The sequence below is a fragment of the Silurus aristotelis genome (genome assembly GCF_946808225.1).
Source record: "Silurus aristotelis genome assembly, chromosome: 20".
Classification (NCBI taxonomy): Eukaryota; Metazoa; Chordata; class Actinopteri; order Siluriformes; family Siluridae; genus Silurus; species Silurus aristotelis.
The window spans coordinates 18,004,680-18,026,306 of NC_139593.1; the positions used below are offsets into that span (position 1 = coordinate 18,004,680).

The 21,627-nt window shown below is 40.9% G+C and overlaps 2 protein-coding genes across 4 annotated transcripts in view; both read right to left on the reverse strand.

Moving 5' to 3' along the window:
• LOC310715782 (OX-2 membrane glycoprotein-like) overlaps positions 1–21,627 on the reverse strand; it is a 104,859-nt gene that overhangs the window by 47,683 nt on the left and 35,549 nt on the right. The gene's annotated exons all lie outside the window — the stretch shown is intronic.
• ndfip2 (Nedd4 family interacting protein 2) overlaps positions 16,654–21,627 on the reverse strand; it is a 17,687-nt gene continuing 12,713 nt past the window's right edge. The window contains exon 8 of one of the 3 annotated variants that reach the window (XM_083522495.1): positions 16,654–18,138. The gene's annotated coding sequence lies outside the window, so the exon portion shown is untranslated. Of the gene's footprint in view, positions 18,139–18,780; positions 19,599–21,627 lie in introns of those variants that run through there. The other 2 variants (XM_083522496.1, XR_014530389.1) reach the window with 2 other exon arrangements.

Consider the following 21,627-nt stretch of genomic DNA (forward strand, 5'->3'; position numbering starts at 1 on the left):
TCATATTACATTCCTTAAAAGAAATTCTTTGTAAATGACTAGAATTTATAAGCTATCTATTTAAGAGCTCCTTGTATTAATGGATTATTGTAGCGGCTTTGGCCACCAAAGGTCAAATCTCCGGATGGTGGGGGTCATAAATATTATTGATTTTTGAGAAGACTTCACTCCAATGCACCAGTGTTTTACCTACAATGTCTGTTACCCACTATAAACTTTTTGTGAGCTGTAAGGAATCTATCTTTTTTTAAAGGTTATTACACAAGAGAGCAGAAAGAATATTAATTTTGATTAAAACACTTTGGCAAAACCTTTTTTGTATAATTTTTTATCATTTGGTCTGGTTTGCTTAAATACATTGGGAGCTAGCTGCAGTTGAAATGTTTCCATATTTTTTTTTTTATTATTATTTCTATTGCTTCAAGGGGCATAAATTTAATTTGTAATGTATATATTTACATGTTTGGCTACAGTATTGCGTTTGGTTTAGTTTATAGAATCTTTTATTTTTCAAATGTTGTTACTTTTTAATGTCTGTCAATAATAAAGTGTTGTACATTAACAATTAACAGTAAAAATAAAATGATTTAAAAGACTTCCATTTTCCAAAAACTATTTGAGTCATTGTGATCAAAAAGCACTAGATCTAAGAGTCAGTCATTTTAACCCATATTGCAATCTTCTTCTTCTTCTTTCGGCTGCTCCCATTATGGGTCGCCACAGCGGATCATCCATCTCCATACCACCCTGTCCTCTACATCTGCCTCTTTCACACCAATTACCTGCATGTCTTCCCTCACCACATCCATGAACCTCCTCCTTGGTCTTCCTCTTTTCCTCCTACCTGGTGGCTCCATCCTCAGCTTTCTTCTAACAATATTATTCATGTCCCTCCTCTGCACATGTCCAAACTATCCCAATCTCGCCTCCCTCACCTTGTCTCCAAAACGTCCTTCATGCGCTGTCCCTCTAATAAACTCATTTCTAATCCTGTCCATCCTCATCACTCCCAACGAAAACCTTAACATCTTCAGCTCTGCTACCTTCAGCTCCACCTTCTGTCTTTTACTCAATGCCATTGTCTCTAAACCATACAACATTGCAGGTCTCACCACAGTCCTATAAACTTTCCCTTTCATTCTTGCAGATACCCTACTATCACAAATCACTCCTGTCACTTTTCTCCACCCACTCCACCCTGCCTGCACTCTTTTCTTTAATTCTCTAACACACTCTCCATTACTTTGCACTGTTGACCCCAGGTACCTGAACTCCTCCACCTTCTCCACCTCTTCTCCCTGCAACCGCACCACTCCACTGCCCTCCCTCTCATTCACACACATGAACTCTGTCTTACTCCTACTGACTTTCATTCCCCTTCTCTCCAGCGAATATCTCCACCTCTCCAGGCTTTTCTCAACCTGCTCACTACTCTCACCACAAATCACAATATCATCCGCAAACATCATAGTCCAGGGAGACTCCTGTCTGACTTCGTCCGTCAACCTGTCCATCACCACTGCAAACAGGAAAGGGCTCAGGGCCGATCCTTGATGTAGTCCAACCCTCACCCTGAACCAGTCTGTCGTTCCTACTGCACACTTCCCTGCTGTCACACTGTCCCCATAAATGTCCTGCACCACCCTCACATACTTCTCTGACACACCTGACTTCCTCATACAGTACTCTCGAATGGTTACTGAATGGTTACAGTCATGGTGTCGAGAACATAAACTTCTCTTTGTTAATAACTGGAACTGTTTCTGGGAGCGTCCTAGGTTCTTCCGCCCTGATGGCCTGCACCCCAGCAGAGTTGGAGCAGCAGTGCTATCAGATAACATCTCTAGGATACTTCACACCATCTGACTGGTAAGACATCAAGAAATCTTCAACTATAAGAACACACATACTACAGACCAAATAGTTACAAGTTCACACACAGCCCAGTTTATAGAAACCGTATCTATTCCTCGGGTAGTAAAACTAAGAATTACATACACAAGATCCAGAAATAATCTTATTGCAGTTAAAACTGAAAAATGCCAGATAAACAAACACAACAAAGTTCTAAAGTTTGGTCTTTTAAACATTAGATCACTTGCACCCAAAGCACTGATTGTAAATGAGATGATCACAGGGAATAATCTCTCAGCACTCTGTCTCACTGAGACCTGGATTAAACCAGGTGATTATATGGGTCTAAACGAGGCTACACCGTCAGGATATGTTTATAAGCATGACCCCCGTCAGACTGGTCGTGGGGGGGGGGGGGGGGTGTAGGAACCATTTATAGTGCTTCTCTTAATGTTAGTCAGAGATTAGGATTCAGCTTTAAATCATTTGAAGTGCTCGTTCTTAAAGTTGCACTTTCAGACATGCATAGAAAATTTGCTCTGGTCACCGTGTACAGACCCCCAGGGCCCTACGCTGATTTTCTTCATGAGTTTGCTTGTTTTCTCTCAGACCTCTTGATCAGCTTTGATAAAGTGCTGCTTGTAGGAGATTTTAATATTCATGTAGATGATGCAAACGATGACCTAGGATTATCATTTTTCGATTTACTAAACTCTTTTGGAGTTAAACAAAACGTCACCAGACCAACCCACCGTTTTAACCACACACTAGACTTAATAATATCCTACGGAGCAGACGTCACTGATATAGATATCTTACCCCAGAGTGATGACATCACAGACCATTATCTCATACTGTACACACTACCGGTAGAGCAGATTAACCGTGTTTCACCACGGTATCGACTTGGTAGGACTATTATTCCAACCACTAAGGACAGATTCATAAATAACCTGCCTGATTTATCTCAGTTTCACATTAAACCCATAACTGCTGATCATCTTGATGAGATGGCGAACAACATAGACCTTATCCTCACTAGCACTTTAGACACTGTTGCCCCCATCCGGTTAAAAAAGGTTCGAGAACAAGCACCTGCACCTTGGTATAATAGTCATACGCATGCCCTAAAGAGAACAACACGTAATCTGGAGAGAAAATGGAGGAAAACTAAATTGGAGGTATTTAGAATTGCGTATAAAGACAGTATGCTTAGCTACAGACAGGCGCTAAAAGCTGCTAGAGCTAAACACCTGAGCAAACTCATAGAAAATAACAAAAACAATCCCAGGTTCCTTTTCAGTACAGTCGCTAAATTACCAACAAATCAGGGATCTGAAAAATGTGTTCCATCACAGTTTAGTAGTGAAGACTTTATGAATTTCTTCACTGAAAAAATAGATAACATTAGAAAAACAATTGTGGCAGTTTAACCTCTGACAGCATCTCCTGACACAATCGTACTTACAACCCCACAACTACACTGTTTTACATGTATAGGACAGGAAGAGCTGTATGATGCTATTATGAAAGCTAAATCAACAACATGTCAGTTAGATCCAATTCCCACTAAACTACTGAAGGAAGTGTTATATACAGCTGGTGAGCCTCTTCTCAATATTATTAACTCCTCACTATCGTTAGGTCACGTCCCTAAATCCCTCAAGTTAGGAGTTATTAAGCCCCTCATTAAAAAACCTAATCTGGATCCAAGCACGCTATCGAATTACAGACCAATTTCAAATCTCCCATTTATGTCTAAGATTTTAGAAAAGATTATCGCTGCCCAGTTATGTAACCACTTGCAGGAGAACAATATCTTTGAAGAGTTTCAGTCAGGTTTTAGGCCCCATCATAGCACAGAAACTGCTCTAGTTAAAATCACTAATGACCTGTTTTTAGCTTCAGACCAAGGCTACATCTCCCTATTAGTTTTACTAGATCTTAGTGCTGCGTTCGACACTATAGATCATGATCTTCTCCTCGATCGCTTACAGAATTACATCGGTATTCAGGGACAGGCATTAAGCTGGTTTAAATCCTACCTGTCCAATCGTTACCATTTCGTAGATTTAAATGGAGAGCTATCCAAGATAATGCTAGTAAATTATGGCGTACCACAAGGGTCAGTTCTAGGACCCCTGCTTTTCACAATATACATGCTTCCATTAGGAAATATTATTAGAAGGCATGGAATTAGCTTCCATTGTTATGCTGATGATACCCAGCTATATATTTCATCCAAACCAGGCGATACAGCTCAATTAGCTCGCATAACTGAGTGTGTTGAAGAAATAAGAGATTGGATGACCCATAACTTTCTGCTATTAAATTCTGATAAAACGGAGATTTTGCTCATCGGCCCAAAAAATAGTACACAGAAGCTCCAGCATCTCAGCCTGCATTTAGACGGTTGTTCTGTAACTACTAGTTCAACGGTAAAAGACCTGGGAGTTATTTTAGACAGCAACTTATCTTTTAATAATCACATCAATCAAGTTACAAAAACAGCCTTCTTTCACCTTAGAAATATTTCTAAGCTAAGAAATATGTTATCTATATCTGATGCAGAGAAGCTCATCCATGCGTTTATGACCTCTAGAATAGACTACTGTAATGCATTACTAGGTGGATGTCCTGCATCATTAATAAACAAGCTTCAGTTAGTTCAGAATGCCGCAGCAAGAGTTCTTACTAGGTCAAGAAAATATGATCATATAACCCCAATCTTATCGTCCCTACATTGGCTTCCTGTTAAGTTTCGAATAGACTACAAACTACTGCTACTCACTTATAAAACACTAAATGGTTTGGCTCCCATGTATCTATCCAGTCTTTTAACACGCTACAATCCGTCACGCTCCCTGAGATCTCAAAACTCTGGGCTTCTAGTAGTTCCTAGAATAGCAAAGTCCACTAAAGGTGGTAGAGCATTTTCACATTTAGCTCCTAAACTCTGGAATAGTCTTCCTGACAGTGTTCGGGGTTCAGATACACTCTCCCAGTTTAAGTGTAGATTAAAAACATATCTTTTTAGCAAAGCCTACACATAACACACATCACACACATCACATCACAACCTTGTGCTCCAGAATATATGATTACATGCACATTATCAACTTGTGCTGTAAATATCATGAACAGCAGATACGCTAATTCCTCTCCACTGCTTCTCTTTCTCTCCCCATCCCGAGGCATCCTGAGGTTTGGCCAGCTACAGTCACGTCCCACCTCGTGAAGATTATGGACCTATGGATGATCATGGAGAAGTAGATGCCGAGTGTTTAAAGGCCCTGGCATGGAGAAGCTGATGCTGGATCTATGATGATCACAAATTGTTCTGTATTGTTGAAAGATTTATGACCAAACTCTTGATGTCACCCATATGAGGATGGGTTCCCCTTTGAGTCTGGTTCCTCTCAAGGTTTCTTCCTCATATCATCTAAGGGAGTTTTTCCTTGCCACTGTTGCCACGGCTTGCTCATCAGGGACAAACGCACACCATTCACCTTCACTGTTGTTTTCTGTAAAGCTGCTTTGAGACAATGTCTGTTGTGAAAAGCGCTATACAAATAAAAAATAAACTTGACTCTCGGCACCCTGTCATACGCTTTCTCTAAATCCACAAATACACAATGCAATTCCTTCTGTCCTTCTCTATACTTCTTCATCAACATCCTCCAAGCAAATAAGGCATCTGTGGTGCTCTTCCTCAGCATGAAACCATACTGTTGCTCACAGATGGTCACCTCTTCTCTCAGCCTGGCTTCCACTACTCTTTCCCATTACTTCATGGTGTGACTGATAAACTTAATTCCCCTGTAGTTACTGCAGGTCTACACATCTTCCTTATGCTTAAAGATCGGTACCAGCACACTCCTTCTCAATTCCTTAGGCATCCTCCCACCTTCCAGAATCTTGTTAAACAATATGGTTAAAAACTCCACTGCCATCTCTCCTAAACATCCCCATGCTTCTACAGGTATGTCATCTGGTCCAACCGACTTTCCACTCTTCATCCTCTTAATCACTGCTCTTACTTCCTCCTTACTAATCCTATCTACATCCTGCTTTACCAACTCCACATCATCCAACCTTCTCTCTCTCCGATTTTCCTCATTCATCAGCTGCTCAAAATACTCCCTCCACCTACTCAGCACACTCTCCTCACTAGTCAACAAATTTCCCTCACCATCCTTTATTGCTATAACTTGCAGCACATCCTTCCCAGCTCGGTCCCTCTGCCTGGCCAATCGGTATAAATCCTTTTTTCCTTCCTTAGTGTCCAACCTCTCATACAGCATATGCCTTTTCCTTGGCTTTCGCCACATCCCTCTTTACCTGCTGCCGCATCTCCTTGTACTTCTGCCTACTTTTCTCTTTACTCTGTCTATCCCACTTCTGTTTTGCCAACCTCTTTCTCATTTCTCCCATTTCCATCCTTTTAGCCAAATCTACCACCATCTGCCCTTCCATATTCCTTTCCTTAAGGCCATACCTACCCATCACCTCCTCATCACCTCTGTTTCCTTCACCAACATGCCCATTAGAGTCTGCCCCAATCACTAATCGTTCTTTCCTAGGTACAACATCTACCACTTCATCTAATTCACTTCAGAATCTTTTCTTCTCCTCCATCTCACAGCCAACTTGTGGAGCATAGGCACTGATGACATTTATCATCATCCCTTCAACTTCCAGCTTCACGTTCATCACCCTATCAGAAACTCTCTTCACCTCCACTACAGTCTTACTGTACTCTTCCTTCAGAATTACCCCTACACCATTTCTCTTTCCATCCACACCATGATAGAACAGTTTGAACCCACCTCCAATGTTCCTGGCCTTACTCCCTTTGCACTTGGTCTCCTGAACACACATCATATCTACCTTACTCCTCTCCAGCATATCAGCTATCTCTCTTCCTTTACCCATCATAGTATCAAACATTTAAAGTACCAACCCGAACGTCCACTCTCCTACACTGCTTCTTTTCCTGCCGTCTCTGTAGACGTCTTCCTCCTCTCCTTCTCCTCCTTCGGCCAACAGTAGCCCAATTTCCACCGGTACCCTGTCGGCTAACGATACCTGTGGCGGTCACTGTTAACCCGGGCCTTGACCGATCCGGTATGAAATTCTCATTTGTGATCCGCATATTTGATTTGGCATATGTTTTACGCTGGATGCCCTTCCTAACGCAACCCTCCCCATTTACCTGGGCTTGGGACCGGCACTAAGAGTGCACTGGCTTGTGCCTCCCTAATGGCTGGGTTCCGTTATACCCCTTATATTTATACTATATATACAGTGCATATGTTGATGGAGCAGTATAAAGAAGGTCAGAAGGAGTTGCATTGTGTATTTGTGGATTTAGAGAAAGCGTACGACAGAGTGCTAAGAGAGGAGTTGTGGTATTGTATGAGGAAGTCAGGTGTGTCAGAGAAGTATGTGAGGGTGGTGCAGGACATGTATGAGGACAGTGTGACAGCAGTGAAGTGTGCAGTAGGAACAACAGACTGGTTCAGGGTGAAGGTTGGACTGCATCAAGGATCGGCCCTGAGCCCTTTCCTGTTTGCAGTGGTGATGGACAGGTTGACGGACGAGGTCAGACAGGAGTTTTCCTGGACTATGATGTTTGCGGATGATATTGTGATTTGTGGTGAGAGTAATGAGCAGGTTGAGAAAAGCCTGGAGAGGTGGAGGTACGCACTGGAGAGAAGGGGAATGAAATTCAGTAGGAGTATTACAGAGTGTGCGTAAATGAGAGGGAGGGCAGTGGAGTGGTGCGGTTTCAGGGAGAAGAGGTGGAGAAGGTGGAGGAGTTCAGGTGCCTGGGGTCAACAGTGCAAAGTAATGAAGAGTGTGTTAGAGAAGTAAAGAAAAGAGTGCAGGCAGGGTGGAGTGGGTGAAGAAAAGTGACAGGAGTGATTTGTGATGGTAGGGTATCTGCAAGAATGAAAGGGAAAGTTTATAGGACTGTGGTGAGACCTGCAATGTTGTATGGATTAGAAAAAGTGGCATTGAGTAAAAGACAGGAGGCGGAGCTGGAGGTAGCAGCGCTGAAGATGTTAAGGTTTTCGTTGGGCATGACGTGGATGGACAAGATTAGAAATTAGTTTATTAGAGGGACAGCCCATGTAGGATGTTTTGGTGACAAGGTGAGGGAGGCAAGATTGAGATGGTTTGGACATGTTTAAAGGAGGGACATAAGTTATATTGGTAGAAGAATGCTGAGGATGGAGCCACCAAAAAGGAGGAAAAGAGGAAGAAGAAGGAGGAGGTTTATGGATGTGGTGAGGGAAGACATGCAGGTAGTTGGTGTGAAAAAAGCAGATGTAGAGGACAGGGTGGTATTGAGACGGATGATCCGCTGTGGCGACCCCTAATGGGAGCAGCCGAAAGAAGAAGAAGAAGTTAATGAGTTGCAAATTAACCATCAGGTTTCCAGCGCCTATCACCCAGAGTGCTCTTAAACGTTTCCACCAGACGTTTAAAAATATGCTGCATTCGTATTGAATGGAAACTGGAAAGGACTGGGATGATGGCGTTTCGCTGTTGTTGTTTGCTGTGCGTAATGCTGTGCAGGATTTACTCGGTTTTAGCCCCTCTGAACTGGTGTACAGGGCACATTAAAAGTCCTTCAGGAAAAGTGGTTGTCCACTGTACCCACCCAGCAAAATAAAACTATGCTAAATTATGTTCATACCCTTCGGGATCACCTAAAGCTGGCTAGGAAAACTGCTCTTAAAGCCTTAAGTTCCTCTCAGACCAATATGAAGGAGCAATATGACCGTAGGGCAGTTTCCCGCTCATTCTGTGTTGGAGATCAAGTTTTAGCTTTGTTGCCAATGCAAGGATCCTTAACTCAGGACACGATTCGTTGGGCCATATGACGTTAAACAGAAACTTAGCCCCACAGACTATGTAGTGAGCACTCCTGACCGCAGACATAAAACTCGTATCTGCCATATTTACTTGCTGAAAAAAATTATCATGCTCGAATAGCATCCCCCAAGTTAAAGTCACTTCAGCAGAGGGTGGTGTGACACCTTCTGAATATTCTGAGGTGGATGGTCTTCATCTTGGTAGGAATTGTGTGCCCTCCGTTCATTTGTCTAATTCAGATGTGTTACGACAATTGCCTAAAAAGTTTGGAAGTTTGCCTGCAGCTTTTGAGCCGTTATTGAGCATGACATCGACATAGGTGAACATGCACCCATTAGACAGCACCCATATAGAGCAAACCCAGTTAAGAGAGCAATTATGAGACAAAAAACTGAGTATTTGCTTAAACATGGACTAGCCGTCCCTAGTGTGAGTCCTTGGTGTTCCCCTGTATTTTGGTGCCCAAGGCAGATTCTTTCTTTCGTTTCTGTCTGGATTACAGAAAAGTGAATGCGATAACTAAGACTGATTCGTTCCCGCTTCCTAGAATGGAAGACTGTGTTGACTGTGTTGGTGGAGCTAAGTTTACAACTAAGTTAGATCTTCTAAAAGGTTATTGGCAGGTGCCCCCCACACCTCGGGCATCTAAGATCTCTGCTTTTGCTACCCCAGACAACTTTCTTCAGTATACAGTAATGGCTTTAGGTCTCCGGAATGCACCCTCGACTTTTCAAAGGCTAATGAACCAGGTGTTAGGGGGGGGTTCCGAACTGTGCTGCTTACCTTGATGATGTGTTGATGTATTCTGATACTTCAACAGGCTGCCAGGCTGCCTATGATGCGGTGAAACTTCTACTCACCTGCTCTCCCGATCTTGCTGCTCCTGAGCGTAGCAAACCCTCAAGCTAGAGATAGATGCTAGTGCCACCGGGGGGCTGGTGCGGTACTTATCCAAGAGGATGATCATGGGGTGGAGCACCCTGTGTGTTTCTTTTCTAAGAAGTTTTCAAAACACCAACTTCACTACAGTACCATTGAGAAGGAGGCACTGGCCATGCTGTTGGCTTTACAGCATTTTTAAGTGTATCTCGGTGACAGTTCGGCTCCATTTCATGTTTCCACAGATCACAATCCGTTAGTCTTCCTGCATCAAATGCGCAGTTCTAATCAGAGGTTGATGCGCTGGGCCCTGATTGTGCAAGATTTTGATCTAGTCATCACCCATAAAAAAGGTGTGCTCAATGTTATTGTGGACGCTCTTTCACGTAGCTGAAAAAGGATTACATTGTTGTTTTTGTTTTTTTGTTTTGTTTTTTAAAATTATGTGAACCAATGCGGTATGTTCACACTTGTGTGTGTGTATGTGTGTGTGTGTGTGTGTGTGGCTGAGGGGGGGAAATACCTGCAGTATTTTGCGGGTTGTATTGTATTTGTATGCAGTGTGTAATTGTGCGCAGGTGCCATCCCGAGACTCCAGTCCAGGTCTTCACTGCATTCCTGTGAACTAAACCCACACCCTCTACCCTTCTGATGACATCACCAGGAGGCGGCCTATAAAGTTCAGGGGAAGCTGGGATTCGGGAGCTTGCTTAGCTGATGTTTGCGCTGCTCGTTATTCTGGCCATTTTTTTTGGTGATTTCCTGTGACTGACCTATGCCTGTTCTGACTCTGAGTTTGCCTTGTCCCATTTTTGTAACTCACTGTTTTATATCTGTAAATATATGTCCACATATATTTGTTGTTTTGTTTTCCCTGTTTTTTGGTGAGGGAGTAAGGGAAGTGGTTTGTCTTTCTGTTGGGTTTAATTTGTAAACAGTTAGTGTTTGTCCAAAGTGCTTTTTGTAAGAAGTGCTCTAAACTTATATATAGGTACATATGACTTTGGAGAACCTTACATGCAAGTAAAGTCATGCAAAGCCACACCCATTCTGATATTGGTCTTTAAACACAACCCTGTGCATAACAACTTTTCAAATCCTTTTACAACAAGATTAATTATGAGGCCACCATCGTCCCTGGCCCAATGAAGTTCTCTGTGTCGTCTCTCAAGAACTTCCATCCCGTCACACTCACTCCTATGACCATGAAGTGTTTTGAGAAGTTTGCAATAAGGCACATTAAGACCCTGCTGCCCTCCTCAGTGGACCCTCTGCAGTTTGCTTATCATATTAACTATTGCACAGCATTACCAGCTTAATTTATTACTTACCAGTGTGACTATTTCTGTCATATGTGAACAAAAACATGACATTTTAAAATTAGTTTTCATTTGGTTGCTGTTATTAGTGTTTGTTAAGCACAGTTTTTATAGCAATAAAACCATAGCCAACAAAAACTGTGGTAAGACCTCACATGGATCTCATTCAATATTTAATATTTTGATGTTATTTAAGATTATTTAAGATGTAAGATGTTACTAATATAACTACCGTATTTTTTGGACTATAAGCCGCTTCTTTTTTCCCCACGCTTTGAACCCCGCGGCTTAAACAACTACGCGGCTAATTTATGCGAGGAAATGCGAGGAAATGTTTAACTGCTTGAGCAGTTAGATGCAGTGTGGTTTATTCAACACCAGATTTAACCGGGGGATATTGACAGGTCCCCTTGACACCAATTGCTTTTTCCCCTCCATTTGGCTTATAACAGTTTGGAGTCCCAGAAATATTTAAACATCTCATGGACTAAATACTTCAAATATCGAATACATATACTGATAATTATTTAGATGAAAATGATCAGAATCAGAAAGAGTTTAATTGCCAAGTATGTTTGCTTTGAAATTTGTTATAAAAAAATAATACAAAAGCCTTATTGCACAATACATAAAGAGTATTATTGCACAGAAAAGTATAGAAGTAAATAAGCAAAAAGTGGTATTGCACCTATTTTTATTTTATTGCACAATAGGGAGGTCATTTAGAGGTTCATGAGGTAGATTGCCTGGGGAAAGAAACTTTTTTGTGCCTGGCCGTCCAGGTGTTCGGTGCTCTGTAGCATCGCTTAGATAGCAAATGTTCCAAAAAGCATATGGCTTGGATGTAACGGGTTCCAGGGTGATGGTTTTGAGCCCTTTTTTTTTTTATTCATTGACATTGATTCTGCTGTTATTAAAGCAACTTACGTCACCAGCCGAGGAACTTCAGCCTGCCACAGGAGCTGCTTACGTAGTTCTACTTAGCCATCATTGCATCTGTCCTGTGCACTTTAATAAATGTCTGGATTGGCTCAGCTGCAAAATCAGATATCAGGCTACAGCAGATGTTTTGAACTGCTGTAAAGGATTATTGTTGCTATCCCGCCAATCTTTATTAACTCTATACATCCAAAGTGGGAAAAAGTGCTCAGGAAATCATTCTTGGTACCTCAAATCCAAGCCATCTTCTTTTTGAACTTTTCACATCTGCCATCAGTGGTGGACAAAGTACACAAACCATGTGCTTTATTAAAAGTAGAGATACACTACATAAAATATTACTCCAGTAAAAGTGCTCCCTTTATACTTTCACTTAAAAGTACAAAAAAAGTACAAAAGTATTTACCTTCAAATGCACTTATGTATCCAAAGTACTATTTATTATGGCTATAATGTTCCTATCATTTTTTCTTTCCACAAGACTCTTTGCTTAATTAACTATAATTAAGTTTATGTGAAAAGACTCTCATGTTACTTTAGCACATGATATTTTATTATATTATATATCTTGAGACAAAAACCTTCTATTCAACTACTTCAAAAGTCAGGAGTTTCTTTCATCATTGTTTACTCTCAAAATTTTCTGATTGCTGTTGAACCACCAAGCGGCAATCAAAACAAGGTTAAATCAAAGCACGCGCTCTACGCCGATTGGTGGCTTGCTGCTTACTTGACCAGTTACGTTTTTATCCACATATAAATAAAAAAGGAATGAGTGAATTCAGAAAATGTAGTAAGCAAGATATTTAGGGTCCCTGGTGGTCTAGTGGTTAGGATGCAACGCTCTCACCGCTGGGGCCCGGGTTCGATTCCCGGTCAGGGAACCTACCCCAGCCATTAGGGTTGCACAAGCCAGTGCACTCTTAGTGCCGGTCCCACCCCGGATAATTGGGGAGGGTTGCGTTAGGAAGGGCATCCAGGGTAAAAACAGGCAAAATCAAACATGCGGATGGTCCGCTGTGGCGACCCCTAATGTGAGAAGCCAAAATAAAGTTTTAGTAAGCAATTCAACTTTAAAATGAAGTCTCACTAAATGGAAATACTTCAGTAAATCAGAATCGGAATCAGAAATAGCTTTATTACCAAGTATGTTTATACACACAAGGAATTTGACTTGGCGACAGGAACCTCCAGTGCAGGAGAAAGTACAGACCTAATATAACAAAATATAAGTAAAGCAGATTTTTCCTGAAGTCCACGATCATCTCCACTGTTTTGGGCATATTAAGCTCCAGGTTGTTGTGATTGCACCAGACAGCCAGCTCGTTAACCTCCTGTCTGGAAGCAGACTCGTCTCCGTCTTGGATGAGGCAGATGAATGTAGTTCAGGAGCTTGACAGAGGGGGTTTTTAGAGGTGCAGTCATTTGTGTACAGGGAGAAGAGCATTGGGGAGAGATCGCAACCCTGGGGACCAGTGCTGATAGTGAGGAAAGATCTTTGCATAGGTCCCAGGTGTCTCAAGAGGTATCAGGATATGTCTCTCTGTAATCATTAAGACCTGTGATTTTGGGGTTTTTGGGGACGGGAATGATAGAGGAGCATTTGAAACAGCAGGGAACTACAGTACATACAGCTCCAGTGATCTGTTGAAGATCTGAGTAAAGATGGGGGCCGGTTGGTCAGCACAGACTTTTGGACAGGCAGATGAAACCATGTCTGGGCCTGAATCTTTCCTAGTTGTCTGTCTTCTGAAGACTTGTTTTTTTATCCTCGACACATACCTCAGGTGCAGGTTAAATGGAGGGGGAGGCAGGAAGGGACGTTGCAGGGGTAAAGTGCAGACCAGAGGGGGTAGACTGGGCTTTTCAAACCGGCAGTAAAACCAATTCAGATTTTGAATTGTCCTGTACTTGGCGATGTTCCTCAGACCAGTCCATACTGACACTGGGTTGTTGGCTGCAACTTTTTTATTTATTTTTTTGGCTATTCTTCTTTGTTTCTTTGTTAGTTTGTTAGTTTGGCCCTGTTATACAAGATTTTATCCCCACTTCTGTAAGCATCCTCTTTTGCTTGACTAAGCTGTTTGAGTTTCCCAGTAAACCACAGTTTATCATTATTGAATGATAAGAATGACCTGGTGGGTTTACATATCTTTACAGATACCAATGTATGAAGTTACAGTCTGCGTTAGCTCGTCCAGGTTGGTGGCTGCAGCTTTGAAAACACTCCAATCAGCGCAATCGTAGAAAGCTTGTAAATCCTGCTATGCTCCATTAGTCTCTCTTTTAACAGTCCTGAGTACAGGTTTAGCTGATTTCAGTATGTGCCTGCATGAGATGAGGCAGTAATCAGAGAGCCCCAAAGCTGCTCGTGGGACAGAGTAATATGCATCATTTATTGGTGTCCAACAGGAACATGTAGGGACATGTAACATGCTTTCTGTATTTTAGCAGTTCACAGGAAAGATTTGCTTTGTTAAAGTCTCCAAGAATAATTAAAAGAGAGTCTGAGTACCTTTGCTCCATTTCAGTTGTTTGTTCAGCCAGCTGTTGCAGTGCTGGGCTCACGCACACGTCTGGAGGAACGTACACATTCGCGAGAATGAAAGTTTCACAGCTTATGAACAGTGCCTCTCAATTGGGACAGCATATCATTTTCAGCGTTGTTACATCCAACCACCAACTTTCGTTGATGTAGAAACACAATCCACCACCTTTCGTTTTCTCGGTAAACCCCACGATGTGATCCGCCCTGAACAGCTGGAATCCTGGCAGATGTACCGCGTTGTCCTTAACGGCTTCACTCAGCCAGGTTTCAGTGAAGCACAATGCAGCAGAGTTAAAAAAGTCCTTGTAGATGCGGGTGAGGAGGATAATTTCATCCGTTTTGTTAGGAAAGGAACAGACATTTGCGAGATAAGTAAAGTACAGATACACGAAAAATAAGACTTAAGTACAGTAACAAAGTACATTTATTTCATTACTGTGCACCAATGGCCGGAACTACAGAGCACCGAACACCAGGACAGCCAGGCACAAGCCAAGTTTCTTCCCCCTAATTTACCTTATGAAGAGTTAAATGCTCTCCCAATTGTGCAATAAAAATATGTGCAATATCACATTTTTGTAAGTGCAAACATACTGGGGAATAAAGCTCTTCCTGATTCTGATTCTTCTGATTACTTAGTTATTTGTCTAAATACACATTGCTTTACTTCATCTACAAGGGTCTCTGGATGCCTAAATTTCTTTCTTAGACTTTCCCACTTAGCATCCCTTCTGAGGAAACAATCTAGAACTGCCCTCTTGTTTTTTCCAAGTTGTTCCAAGGCCTACTGGAAAAAATCTTGCAGTGACTTTAAACTACCGTATTTTTCGGACTATAAGCAGCTACTTTTTTCCCACGTTTTGAACCCTGCAGCTTAAACAACGAAGCGGCTTATTTATGAATTTTTCCTGGGTTTTTCCCGGTTTTACAAACTTCAAGCCAAAAAACTGAACGACATAACATTAGACCAATAAAATTTCCGAACGGAAACAAAAAAACGCACCTCACCTGTGTTCTGTGCTGCACGGCTTCGGGAGAAAAAATGTTTTTCTTAAACACACGATGCCAAAAGATAAACTCCCGAGAGAAATAGTTGTGAAAGGAAGTAGAAAGACGGTGAACAATGACTTTCCTGGTAGGCTACTGTTTAGATACAAGCCGTTGTAACGCGTTGAGTCTGGGTGAAGGGAGAGCTCGCTAACTCCAGTTGCAACAGAAATCATATAAGCACAGACAGGTTTCCAAAACTCGTGCTTTTTTATTTTTTTTGGCAACAGCGTTACAGGTTAGACAAAGAAACTTAGAACTGAGCATCAGAAAATAATAAGGACATATTCCTCGGTCTCCACACATGCAGTAATAGCGGAAAAATACGCCAGGCTATTCCCAAAATACCGCTATGCTCCTAAAGGAAGCGCAACATATTTCACCCATTACAGTGTAGACAAATGCCTCTTATAGACAGATGTGGCTTATTTATGTTTAAAATAAAAATCTTTGTCAAATTCAGTGGGTGCGGCTTATATATGGGTGCGCTTTATAGTCCGGAAATTACGGTAGTCTCCACTGCATCTACCTGTGTTTTTAGGGCCTATAAATCACCTTTTATATGATCAACCTCTGTTTGCATTATTTGTAATGTACAGTCATTATTATTGCAAGAATCATTATTATTATCATCATCATCGTATGTGCAGCAAATGTAGCATAGATGTTATATCTGACATGTGATTACATCTGGTTACAAACAGGCCTGCCGTGACTAAGTGGTGTCCTATACAGGGATATAAATTTTTTATTTGTATAGCGTTTGTATATACGTAACCCAAAGATATAGAAGAAAATTTATAAAACCTTTTGGACCAACAAACCTAAACCCCCGTTCGTCACGCTCCAAAACAACGTCACAGTAACTGCCTGCTGTAATCAAAGCGAAAGGAGGTTCATAAAGTACGAGTACAGTTTATTTATTTCTTTTTTTTTTAGCCTGGCCTAATCCTTAGCCTAATTTAGACATGGCTGAATTTTTTTTTTTTGTTTGTTTATGTTTAGACTATAGTGTAATCCGGATGTCCTATAAAATGTATAAATCATCTTTATATTGAATTTTGAATCCAGAAAAAACATGAAAACATAATGCCTTCATGACAGTGTTTTTTTTTTTTTTTTTAGCTTATTTTTTATTTTTCAACAGACTGAATGCAAAGTCAAAAACACGTGACCCCTGGATGACTGTACAGTTATGCTAATGAGCCTTTATTGAATTATTTCCAAAGTGTAGGATATTAAACCCAGGACAACACAAATACAAACATTTACTTTTCTAAAAAAAAAAAAAAAAAAAAAGGCAGCTAAAATGTTTGACACTTAAAAATTACATTCAATGCTTTATTTACATTAGCATAAGGCTAATTAAATAGAGAAAAATTTGAGAAAAATTAAAAGAAAAGGTACTAGGCCAACGCAATGAATACAACGTGGCAAGGACTCCATCTGCAGTACACACTATGTAGTGCAGTGTATGTTTCAGGATTTTGCGCCTGACTTCGAGGTCCTGTTAAATCCAAAAGATGTCTGTTGGGCTCATGTGGAAATTTGTCACATTCTACGATAACAAAGTTGTTTTCAAACGAGTAAATAGTTGCAATAGTTTTGCTTTATTTCATTATTCAGGTTAAAATGGTGCAGCTGTTTGTTATAACCATGCACAGAGCTATGTTATTAATCATCTGCTATTGCTGATCGAACAGTCACTGCATTCAGGTGGTGGACATTTCCTACACTAATCTAAACCCCTGTTCACAGTTTGAGGAAATTTACACATTATTTAATCGATACAAAAAAAATCTATTAACAAAAAAAGTGCAAAAAATTTTCTTTTTTTAAGAATTGCACTTCCAGTCTTAACAGCTTAACATGCTAATCTATAGTTAAACATGAAAGTATTAATTCGCTAAATGCAAGCCTCCTTAAAGTAGACACGGTTATCAAATGAACCAACGGACAGAAGGCAGAACGGAAACTCCGAAAAAAACAAACAATTCTTTTCACAATTCTTTTTCATCTTGATTCGCTTCACGACACAATTAAATAAACCCCACAAGCTGTTCAATACAATTAAGCAAACAACAGCACCTGAAAATGTGCAAAAAAAAGAATATTGTACATCAGCATGAAGTTTAACCTTACCGATATTTTAAACAATTAAATTATCAAGCACGTTAATACTGCAATGAAAGGTGCCAAGGTCCTCTATTCAAAAGTGCTAATGAGAGATAAATCACTGTTCACATTTAAGGTCAGAAAATTGCATAGGACGTCTTGGCTGCATAATTTTTTTTGTTTTCTTCTTTTGTTCATTTTGTTTTTGTCAGCATACAGTTTATAGATAGTTATTCAACAGTAAATATTTTCCCAAACTAACAAACAAATTATTAAACTACATGGAATTTTGGCAAAATAAAAACAAAAAAAAAACAAACAAAACTAATTTCATTCAGCTTGAGTGGGTTTAATATGGAGGTTGGGGGGGGGGAGGGGGGTGTTGCAGCGCTCTTTATGGACCTCTGGCGCTTTTTATTTTGTCCTTTCACACTGCATCCACTTCCTGTTCAACAAATCAGCAGCAGGAATGTTCAGGGAAGTGATCCTAAGAAAATAGAGAGGGACAGGAGACAGAGAGAAAATAGAGACAGAGTGAGAAAGAGAGAGCAACTGAGAGAGAGAGATAGATAGAGAGAGAGAGAGAGAGAGAGAGAGAGAGAGAGAGAGAGAGATATGAAAGACATTGAGACAGAGAGACGCTGTTAATGAAAGTAAATAAATCTATTAAATAAATATAAAAATATCTGTATCATATTGTAGTATATAAAATGTAAATAAATACTCAGGGCTAAGGGTACAATATATTGTGTATATATATTTTATAATATTTTATAAAAATAGAATATACAAAAATAAAATAGAATGAATCGAAGGAATGCAATACTTTTTAATTTGATTGATTAAACTGAATAATCGATGATATTGACACAAATTACATTGATGAAATAAAATTAAATAAATGGTTTACATTTGTTAGAGCCCATGTGATGTGTAGATAAGTGCGTGTTTTACATTTAATATTGAATTATCTAAAAATATGATCTATAAAACAGTTCCACTCATTGCAGCACACTTTAACAAATGACTTCATTCCTTCCATCCTTCCAGTCATTCACTCCCTCAATATGCGGAATTGTCAGGATTTACTCCTTTTGAAACACGGTTATCAAATGAACCAACAGAGTGTGCAGTGACACTGTTATCAAATGAACCCACAGTGACACTGTGCCAACCTTAACGTAGACACTTTCTTTTTTTTTTTACCCCTGACATTGTTGTATATGTTTTCAAGTTTAATAATAATAATAATACAAATTAAATTAAATTAAAAAATAAATAAAAAAACAGCTCTAGTACTTTTGCGGCTCTTCGTCTATATTGGCTCTTCTCTATATTTTTAATCTAAACTTTTAAATCTTACTAAAGAGTGCTTGGCATCTTGTAGGGCCTATATATTTATACTCTTGAAGTCTTTTTCAAACAGTAAATTGTGATGATTTCACCCCTGTCCTGTTAAATCCGTTGGTCTCACTGACTTTTGTTTTCGGGTTTATTCTTACAACTCTCACAATGTTTCTCTTAACATCAGGATATTTTTTATTACATTACATACTAATAGCTGATTGCTGGAACAATACCGATAGTTTTTCCGGGTTCCGTTATACAGTATAACAGCGGCCTCTAGAGGCGAATCACTGCCACGGCGTGCTGTTTATATGAAGTGTCTTTTTTTCCATTTTGGATGCAATTGTTTTTATTTGGAGCGTTACTTTTTGTTTCAGTTTAAACGTCTTCTGTTTTCCTCAATATTTATTAATATAATTAATATATTCATATTTATTAAAAAAATTTCAGTACTATTTATAATTCCTTTTTATTTATTAGTGGATAAAAACATTAAATAATAGTGTAGGGAGTGAAGTTTTAAGTCATCAAGGATGTACTGAAGAGAATACTACGAGAACAATGGCCCGCGATTTGGAGTTGAAGGACAGAAGAGTTTGTGCGGAGTGTGTGTGTGTGTGTGTGTGTGTGTGAGTGAGAGAGAGATATTATGGCTACAATAGGACCTTCTTCTTCTTCTTTCGGCTGCTCCCATTAGGGGTCGCCACAGCGGATCATCCGTCTCCATACCACCCTGTCCTCTATATCTGCCTCTTTTACACCAACTACCTGCATGTCTTCCCTCACCACATCCATGAACCTCCTCCTTGGCCTTCCTCTTTTCCTCCTACCTGGTGGCTCCATCTTCAGCATTTTTCTACCAATATAATTCATGTCCCTTCTCTGCACATGTCCAAACCATCTCAATCTCGCCTCCCTCACCTTGTCACCAAAACATCCTACATGCGCTGTCCCTCTAATAAACTCATTTCTAATCTTGTCCATCCTCGTCACTCCCAACGAAAACCTCAACATCTTCAGCTCTGCTACCTCCAACTCCACCTCCTGTCTTTTACTCAATGCCACTGTCTCTAATCCATACAACATCGCAGGTCTCACCACAGTCCTATAAACTTTCCCTTTCATTCTTGCAGATACTCTTCTATCACAAATCACTCCTGTCACTCTTCTCCACCCACTCCACCCTGCCTGCACTCTTTTCTTTACTTCCCTAACACACTCTCCATTACTTTGCACTGTTGACGCCAGGTACCTGAACTCCTCCACCTTCTCCACCTCTTCTCCCTGCAACCGCATCACTCCACTGCCCTCCCTCTCATTCACACACATGTACTCTGTCTTACTCCTACTGACTTTCATTCCCCTTCTCTCCAGCGCATATCTCCACCTCTCCAGGCTCTTCTCAACCTGCTCTCTACTCTCACCACAAATCACAATATCATCTGCAAACATCATAGTCCAGGGAGACTCCTGTCTGACCTCGTCCGTCAACCTGTCCATCACCACTGCAAACAGGAAAGGGCTCAGGGCCGATCCTTGATGCAGTCCAACCTTCACCCTGAACCAGTCTGTCGTACCTACTGCACACTTTACTGCCGTCACACTGTCCTCATACATGTCCTGCACCACCCTCACATACTTCTCTGACACACCTGACTTCCTCATACAATACCACAACTCCTCTCTCGGCACCCTATCGTACGCTTTCTCTAAATCCACAAATACACAATGCAGCTCCTTCTGTCCTTCTCTATACTTCTCCATCAACATCCTCAAAGCAAATAAGGCATCTGTGGTGCTCTTCCTCGGCATGAAACCATACTGTTGCTCACAGATGGTCACCTCTTCTCTCAGCCTGGCTTCCACTACTCTTTTCCATAACTTCATGGTGTGACTGATCAACTGTATTCCCCTGTAGTTACTGCAGGTCTGCACATCTCCCTTATGCTTAAAGATCAGTACCAGCACACTCCTTCTCCATTCCTCAGGCATCCTCTCCCCTTCCAGAATCCTGTTAAACAATCTGGTTAAAAACTCCACTGCCATCTCTCCTAAACATCTCCACGCTTCTACCGGTATGTCATCTGGTCCAACCGACTTTCCATTCTTCATCCTCTTAATCGCTGCTCTCACTTCCTCCTTACTAATCCTATCTACATCCTGCTTCACCAACTTCACATCCTCCAACCTTCTCTCTCTCTGATTTTCCTCATTCATCAGCTGCTCAAAATACTCCCTCCATCTTCTCAACACACTCTCCTCACTAGTCAACACATTTCCCTCTCCATCCTTTATTGCTCTAACTTGCAGTACATCCTTCCCAGCTCGGTCCCTCTGCCTGGCCAATCGGTATAAATCCTTTTCTCCTTCCTTAGTGTCCAACCTCTTATACAGTTCCTCATATGCCTTTTCCTTGGCTTTCGCCACAACCCTTTTAACCTGCTGCCGCATCTCCTTGTACTCCTGCCTACTTTTCTCATCACTCTGTCGATCCCACTTCTGTTTTGCCAACCTCTTTCCCCTAATGCTCTCCTGCACTTCCTCATTCCACCACCACGTCTCCTTGTCTTGCTTTCTATTTCCAGAGGTCACACCAAGTACTTTTCTAGCTGCCTCCCTCATCACTCCTGCAGTAGTTGCCCAATCATCCGGCACCTCTTCACCACCACCAAGCCCCTGTCTGACCTCTTCCCT